Raw genomic sequence first — 7,063 nt, forward strand, 5'->3', positions numbered from 1 at the left:
GGGTCAGCTACAAGGTCAGGCAAGTTGTGTGGCCCTGATCCCATGGGCACTGGGGAGCCAAATAAGGATTTAACTGGTCATCCCCACAGCTGTGCTTCTCCCTCTGATTGGAGGGAGTGAGGCTGCAGCAAGAAGTCTATTCCAAGGGGCAGGTGAGAAGTGCAGAGGGCCTGAGCTAAGGCAGCTGGCTGGTTAAAGCCATTCCCAAGGATGTGGAAGGGTTTGATGACCAGTTGGAGATGGGTGGTGGTGATGGGCCCCCTGATGATGTGATATCCGTGTTTGTTCTCTTTTCATGGCTCTGTGATGGTGCCAGATCTCACCCTCTGAGCATGGTTCCTCCAGAAGCTCCATGCCCTTCAGCCTCTCAGAAGGCTTACACGTGCTCCTTAGAAGGGTCTGTCGGTGGATCCCTTGAGCCAACCACCTGGTTCGGAAACCCATCTCCTAGCAAGGACGGTAGTCGGATGTGGCAGCGTCTCCTCCCAGGCCTACCACTTTCTGCTGTAGTCCGTCCCACTGCCTGGTAACAACACCCTCTCTGCGCGGGCTAGGAAGGGAGAAAGGCGACAGCTTGAGCCTCAGGCCCGAGGCCTGGTGGGTCTTCAAGGAGTAGCTGGAGTGACCCCAGGAGACTAGTACACTCCCTTTCGCCTAGGATGGGAGTGTAGCCTGAGTAAAGGGTCCCCGAAGGGTCAGACAGAGATGGGGCAGGAGACCTAGGAAACGCGCGCCTCTCCGAGCGCCTGCGGAGTCTTCTCCCAACACAACTGTGGCGCGCGCAGCCTCCTGCCAACCCTTTCCGCAAGTCCTCCGGGATCCAGGCAGCCCCGCACGGGAATGTGCAGTTGAGCCATTAGGACCTTAAGGAAGGCTTCCCAGGCTGCAGCAGCACCTCCACGCGCCGAGGAGGCGTCCGCTTCAGAGCCACCAAACAGCGCGGCAATCCTGTTATTGGACAGACGAGGGTTTAGAGACACAGAGAAATGGAGTGAGTCCAAATCAGACAAGTTTCTTGGAGATCCTTCCATTGCATGTCGCCGCCTCTGACGTTTGCTCCGCACAAGCCTCGGGAGTTCGCGTGGCTCGAGGGAGTCTCTAGGAGTGGATGTCTGTAGGAGTGGATGTCTGCGTGCTTGGCCTTTGTGTGACTCTGCGCCCGCCCGTGCCTGCTGAGTGTGGGTGGCTGCGAGTGACCATTGTCAGGGAGCAGGGCCTGGAAGCCTTAGCTTCCAGACTCACTCACAGGTCCTGGCTTGAGCTGAGTGGCTGCGGAAGGAGGTTTGGAAGGAGGAAGACAGACCACAGCTCTGCTCCCGCAGAAGAGTCCAGGGCGCGTGACCCCGCCAGCGGAGCGAACGGGAAGGCAGGAGAATGGATGCTTTTTCCCGGAGATGGGAGGGCAGTGGGTCAGGGCATCTAGATTCCGTGAGCCCCTAGAGAAGTTTACAGACACCGGTTTAGCCGCTTGTATCGGCTGGACACCCGAGGAAGAGTCCTCTTCCTCCTTCGGGGACCTGAGAGCCTTGTCAGGACGCTTGGTCCTCCACCCCGCGGGAAAGCCGCGACACCCACTCCTGCTCCAGCTGCGCGCGCCCCAGCGAAAATACCTTGTCCGAGCTGGCAGCAGCGCGCTCGGGGCCATTAGCGGGTTTTTGCTGCCACCTCGCGGCGGCGGTGCGCAGCACCCCAGCTGTCTGCGCCGTGGCTCCGCCTGTGCAAGCTGCAAGCACTTTTTCCTCCGTTAAGTATGAGCCTTCCAGGCTGCTGAGCAGGTAGGAGAGGGCTGCCCAGGGACTGGGAAGAACATGTCCAAAGACACTCAGGTGCAAAAGGCATTGAGTGCTGCGAGGGACAGCTGTTTTCTTGGGGTGCTCTTTGGTCTGATGGCGAAGACACTGCCTCCCTCTGAATAGCATGGCCAAGTTTCCCTAACTTACTGAGTAGAACCTTTGGAGACTCTTTCTTTCCTATCTAAATAGACCAGGAAACAGACTCAAAGGCTCGGTCTCTGGCCTTAGACAGTCAGGTGGCCTGTAACTCTAGGGTCCCAAGTGGCGCCTGCAGGAGATTGGGCTCCAGTGCCAGGCAAGCTGAGAGGGGAGGGGGGCTGCTGGGAGGAGGCAGGAGAAGCCACGCAGGCGCTTTGCCTTTTCTCAACTAAGATTTCGCTCCCCTGCTTCTTTCTTATGCATCATGAATACTGATCCTAAATCTCTTTTTACAGGTCTACAATTCAAAAGGCTGTGATTTTGCTTATTTGTTTTTATGTGTTTGCTGCCAAAGCTATTTGGCAACAAAACCTGACCTAAACTGATGTGAAGCTATTCATAGTCTTTATTTCTCCCACTTGGCATGGAGAGCAGATGTTCCACTGTGGAAACATTCATGGTTTGGTTACAGGAACTGTTCCAGACCTTCTAGGGTGGTATTGTATAATATGTAACATACGCATCATTCTATGCACCTCCTTGAAATCTCCAAATTCTGAATTCCCAAACACAGCTTATGCGAAAGGTTTTGGAAAAGGGATTGTGCTCTATTGCTCTGAGTCTGTGTTTTCTGGGGGTAAAGAGGTTCGTGGCAGGACAGGAAGCTGGGAGTGTTGGAATTTAAATAGTGTAAGTGGATAAACCGTAGTCAGTCCACACGAAAGGTCGGTCAAGCCGGCTGTGGGACAGGGTCACACAACCAGCCAAGCAAGGCTAGCAGCATCGTGAAGGGCCCGGGGACTAGGGTCTTGATTTCTACACAGACTGGAGAAGGCAGGTAAATCCTGACTCCTGGCATTAAGGCAAGAAAGGAGCCACAGGGTCCTCTGGGACAACGTGTCTTTCTGCCATTAGGTTGGAAGACTGGCCCAGGCCCTGTCTCCAGACACCCTTTATCCTGCCGGAGGTGATCAAGCCCAGGGTAGCTTTCTATAGGACATGTCACGGGAAGGCTGGTTGCCTTCCTTCCTGGCCAAGTCTGGGCCACAGTAAGCGGAGCAGCATGCCACAGTGTCCCCGGGTCTCTCCAAGGGGGGAGGGGGTCTGGGTTTCCTGTGGTCCTCCGTGCCTGTCTCCAGCGGCGAGACCGGTCAGCATGGAGGGGGCCGGGCTGCACACAGACCTGGTGAGTGGTCCAGGCCTGCGCCGTGGCCTTATAGGTGAGCCTCCAACAGACCTCAGACCACATGAGCACGGCTCCCTCGGGAGGAGGACAGGCTTGAGACATGGTGGATCAGCCTCCTCTGCTGCTTAGCTGGGGACCCCCTGGGGAGCTCAGGGCTGGGAAAGAGAGAGTGGGCGGGACAGGGAGATGGGTTAGGATGAAGGCCTGGAGTGTGCGAGGCTGCATCTTTCTTGTCATGCTTCGTCCACGGACATCAGGTCTGAGGGTGACACTCACTGCCTCACTCGGGGCCCTGCGGGGCTGTGCCAGGTGAGCTCTGGCCAGTGGACAGTGCCTCCCCACCACCACCAGAGGCGGAAGGTTCCCTTCTTCACTTACTCTTAAATTGGGGGAGGGGTAAGAGGTGGGAAGAGGTGGACAGAGAGGGGGAAATACTCAAAGGCTGAAGGCTTTGTTTTCAAACTTAAAAAAATTTTATTGATTGATTTTAGAGAGAGAGTGTTGTTCCACTTATTCATGCATTCATCAGTGGATTCTTCTATCTGCCCTGACTGGGGATCAAACCCGTGACCTTGGTGTACCAGGAAGATGTTCTAACCAACGGAGCTCCCCATCCACGGCTTTTCTTTTTAAAAATTGTGGCAGAACACACATAACACAATACTCCCCATTTAAACCATGTGAAGCATACAGGGCGCTGGTTTTCAGTACAGTCACGGTGTTGTGCAGCCCTCACCGCTGTCTCCTTCTGGAACGCTGTCCCAAAAGGGGTCCCTGGACTCATTCAACAGTCACTCTCCAGGGTCCCCTCACTCCTCACTCCCTCTGCCCCCAGCCCCTGGCAACCACTGATCTACTTCTCGTCTCTTCGTCTCTTCGGATGCACCTGGTTTGGAGGTGTCGTGTGAGTGGAATCGCGCTCTGTGTGGCCTTTGGTGAGTGGCTCCTTAGCCGCAGTGTCTTCGAGGCCCATCTGCTTGCAGCCTGGGTCAGTGCTTAGCTCCTTTTTGTGGCCGAGAAACAGTGTCCCCACCACAATGGATACACCACATTGTGTCCAACTATCTATCAGTCGGTGAAAGTGGGGGTGAGTCCCTTCTCAGAGCAGGGTTGAGGGAAAGGGGGAGACCTCTGGCTCCCCTGCACGGGCCACCCCAACCTGCCAGTAACTATATTTTAGCTATAAAAGGAACAGGCATTGGGGCTGGGTGTACTGGGCTGCTGCAGGTTTGGAGGCCTGTCCCCCAACACCCTGCACACCCCGTTTTCCCCAATACATTCACGTAGAGCAATTCTGACCTGACCCTGGATGAAAAGAAGAAATGAGGCTTCAGGACACCTAGGAGGGACAGGAGACAGGCTCTCTGAGGGTGTTTGGTGGCGACAGCGAAGTTGCACCTGGAGATCAGGGAGGCTGGGGCAGCCCGGGGATGCCGGAGAGACACAGCTGGGGGTCCTCATCCCTCCCTGCACCCCACACCCCTGTGCCACTCCCCCTCTTCTTACTGCACAGTCAAGGGGGAAGGTGCAGACTTCACCATCTGTGAAAAGGAGGAGCTTGGTTTCAGAAGCTTCGAAGTTCAAAGCAAAACAAGACAAAACTTCCTCTGGGAAGTCGGTAAGTCCGCAGGGCTGAGAGCTGTGACTCACCGGCTAGGGGCTCCTTTTTAAGGGCCATTCTCTCCAGGAGTGCGCTCTCCACTCTCCGGCCAGACCTCACTCTCCCGGCCACAGACCCAGCTGGACTCCTCCCTGCAGGTCAGGCTGGGGAGGGTCAGGTGCCCAGTAATCTCTCCCCCGGATGCCTGGGGAGAAAGCCCCTCTCAGCCACAGACCCGCAGGGAGCTTTGCACTTTGCAGAGAGATGGGAGAGGCAGCCCCCAGGGAGGGGGACGAGGAGGAGGGCGGATGGGCCGCATCCCAGCCTCCTTCACCACCTTCATTCTTTCCATCCTCCCAGCAGGCTGGGGGACTAGCATTTTCAGCCCCCAGTTAGAGTTGAGAGAATTGAGGGGCTGAGAGAGTGGTGGGATGCTTGCTGGTCTTCTCCGTCACCCCGAAGTCACCTTGCAGAAGGGTAAGGAGTTCCCTCACAAGCTTTCCTCTCTTTCTTCTTCTGGGGCTCGGAGTGGGGAGTGGGGAGTGATGCCCCTTGTTAGGGCTGTGGCTGGGGGCCCTGAACTGCGTAGGGTGAGAGGGGGTGCACCCCAGGAAGTCCTGGCCGAGGATAACCCTGTGGAGCTCCTTTCTTCGGGGTTGCATCTGAGATGAATAGGCAGAAGGATGAAACAGCCTCTGTCCCTCCAGGTAAGGTTGCTCCCCCCTCATGGGGCTCATGCACTACAGCTGATCCGCAGTTCCTTCTGGGGTAGGACCCCCACTCAGCCCTCTGGGAGAACTTCATATGTGTTGGTTTTTTTAAATGTTTATTTAAGGTATTACACCACTCACCCTGGCTGGTGTGGCTCAGTGAATTGAGTGCCGGCCTGCAAACCAAAGGGTCGCTGGTTCGATTCCCAGTCAGGGCACATGCCTGGGTTGTAGGCCAGGTCCCCAGGAGGGGGTGCATGAGAGGCAACCACACACTGATGTTTCCTTTTCTTTCCCCCACCCTTCCCCTTTGTCTAAAAATAAGTAAATATAATCTTAAAAAAAACACCAAAGTATAATAACACTCAAAACTTGGAGTCCGGAACTGCCCTCTCCAGGAACAACTGAGTCTCAGGAGAATGGCTTAGACCCTGGGCGGCGGTGGCCACCTGAGCTGGGAGGAGCGACCCAGGGCTGCCTGAGTCACCTGGCCTGTCCAGGAGCAGAGATAACAGGAAGTCTGCAGGTGACTCAGAGGTGTGGTGAGTTTGGTTTGCAAACAGCAGGAGAGGGGCTCCCTCAGGCCGTGGGGGTGAATCCCAGTGCAGTGACAGAAAGTGCCAGACAGGCACAGTGTCCTCACTGAGGTGCCCTGGCCACCAGAGAGCCCACGGCCGCACTCTGCCTGGCCTTCCCGGGACTGGGGTGCCTGGCTCGGTTCCCCGAATGCACCAGGCGCCAGGCTGTATCGAACGCCCCTACAGCACTTAACACGGGACAGGCATGTGTTTGTGGTGTCGATGAGTAAGTGAGTAACAAACACCAACTCAGGGCCACAGACAAAGAGCCCAGACATTACCTGTCCACCATGGAATACGTCTGGAGAAACCAGCAGGTGACTCAGGTGAGACGTGCTGAGCCCAGGGCCACGGAGACGCCAGAAAAGAAGTAGAGGCGAGGGTTCCCTGGGCGTGGTGGGGTGGCCTGGGCCACCAGGAGGCTTCTCTGGGGTCGGATGTGAGGGGAGCAACCCGGAGCTGCCGGAAGGAAATGCTAACGGGCCACAGAAGAGGAGAGGCGGGTGCCCCTGGAAGGGCTGAGAAACAAGGCTGCGCCAGTGCGGTCTGCAGGGTCTGCGGGGGGAGTGGCCTTGGACGTGATGTCACACTGGAGTACTTGGAATTGAGACTTAGAGTGTCCTTTTGCCCTGGCTGGTGTGGCTCAGTGGATTGCATGCTGGCCTGGGAGCCAAAGGGTTGCCGGTTCGATTCCCAATGAGGGCTCGCGCCTGGGTTGCTGGCCAGGTCCCCAGCTGGGGGGTGTGTGAGAGGCAACCAATAGATGTATCTCTTGCACATTGATGTTTCTCTCCCTGTCTTTAATGAAGAAGAAGGAGAAGAGGAAGAAGAAGAAAAAGAAAAACAATTCTTGCTTTCGTCAGTTGGGACACTAGTAATCAAGCCCTTCCATGGTTCGAAGCCCACCCATCATATTTCGGCCAATTTGAGAACAGTCCTCTGTCTCTTCCACCTGCTTTATTGAATTTCAAGGTTATCCACTTAAACACAGACCTCACACTCAGTTACTGTGTGACGAAAAGAGGAAAGAACGTGCTCAGAGTGACGGTCCGCTCTCT

The sequence above is a fragment of the Artibeus jamaicensis genome, unplaced genomic scaffold (genome assembly GCF_021234435.1).
Source record: "Artibeus jamaicensis isolate MK-2021 breed Jamaican fruit bat unplaced genomic scaffold, CSHL_Jam_final contig_465, whole genome shotgun sequence".
Lineage (NCBI taxonomy): Eukaryota > Metazoa > Chordata > Mammalia > Chiroptera > Phyllostomidae > Artibeus > Artibeus jamaicensis.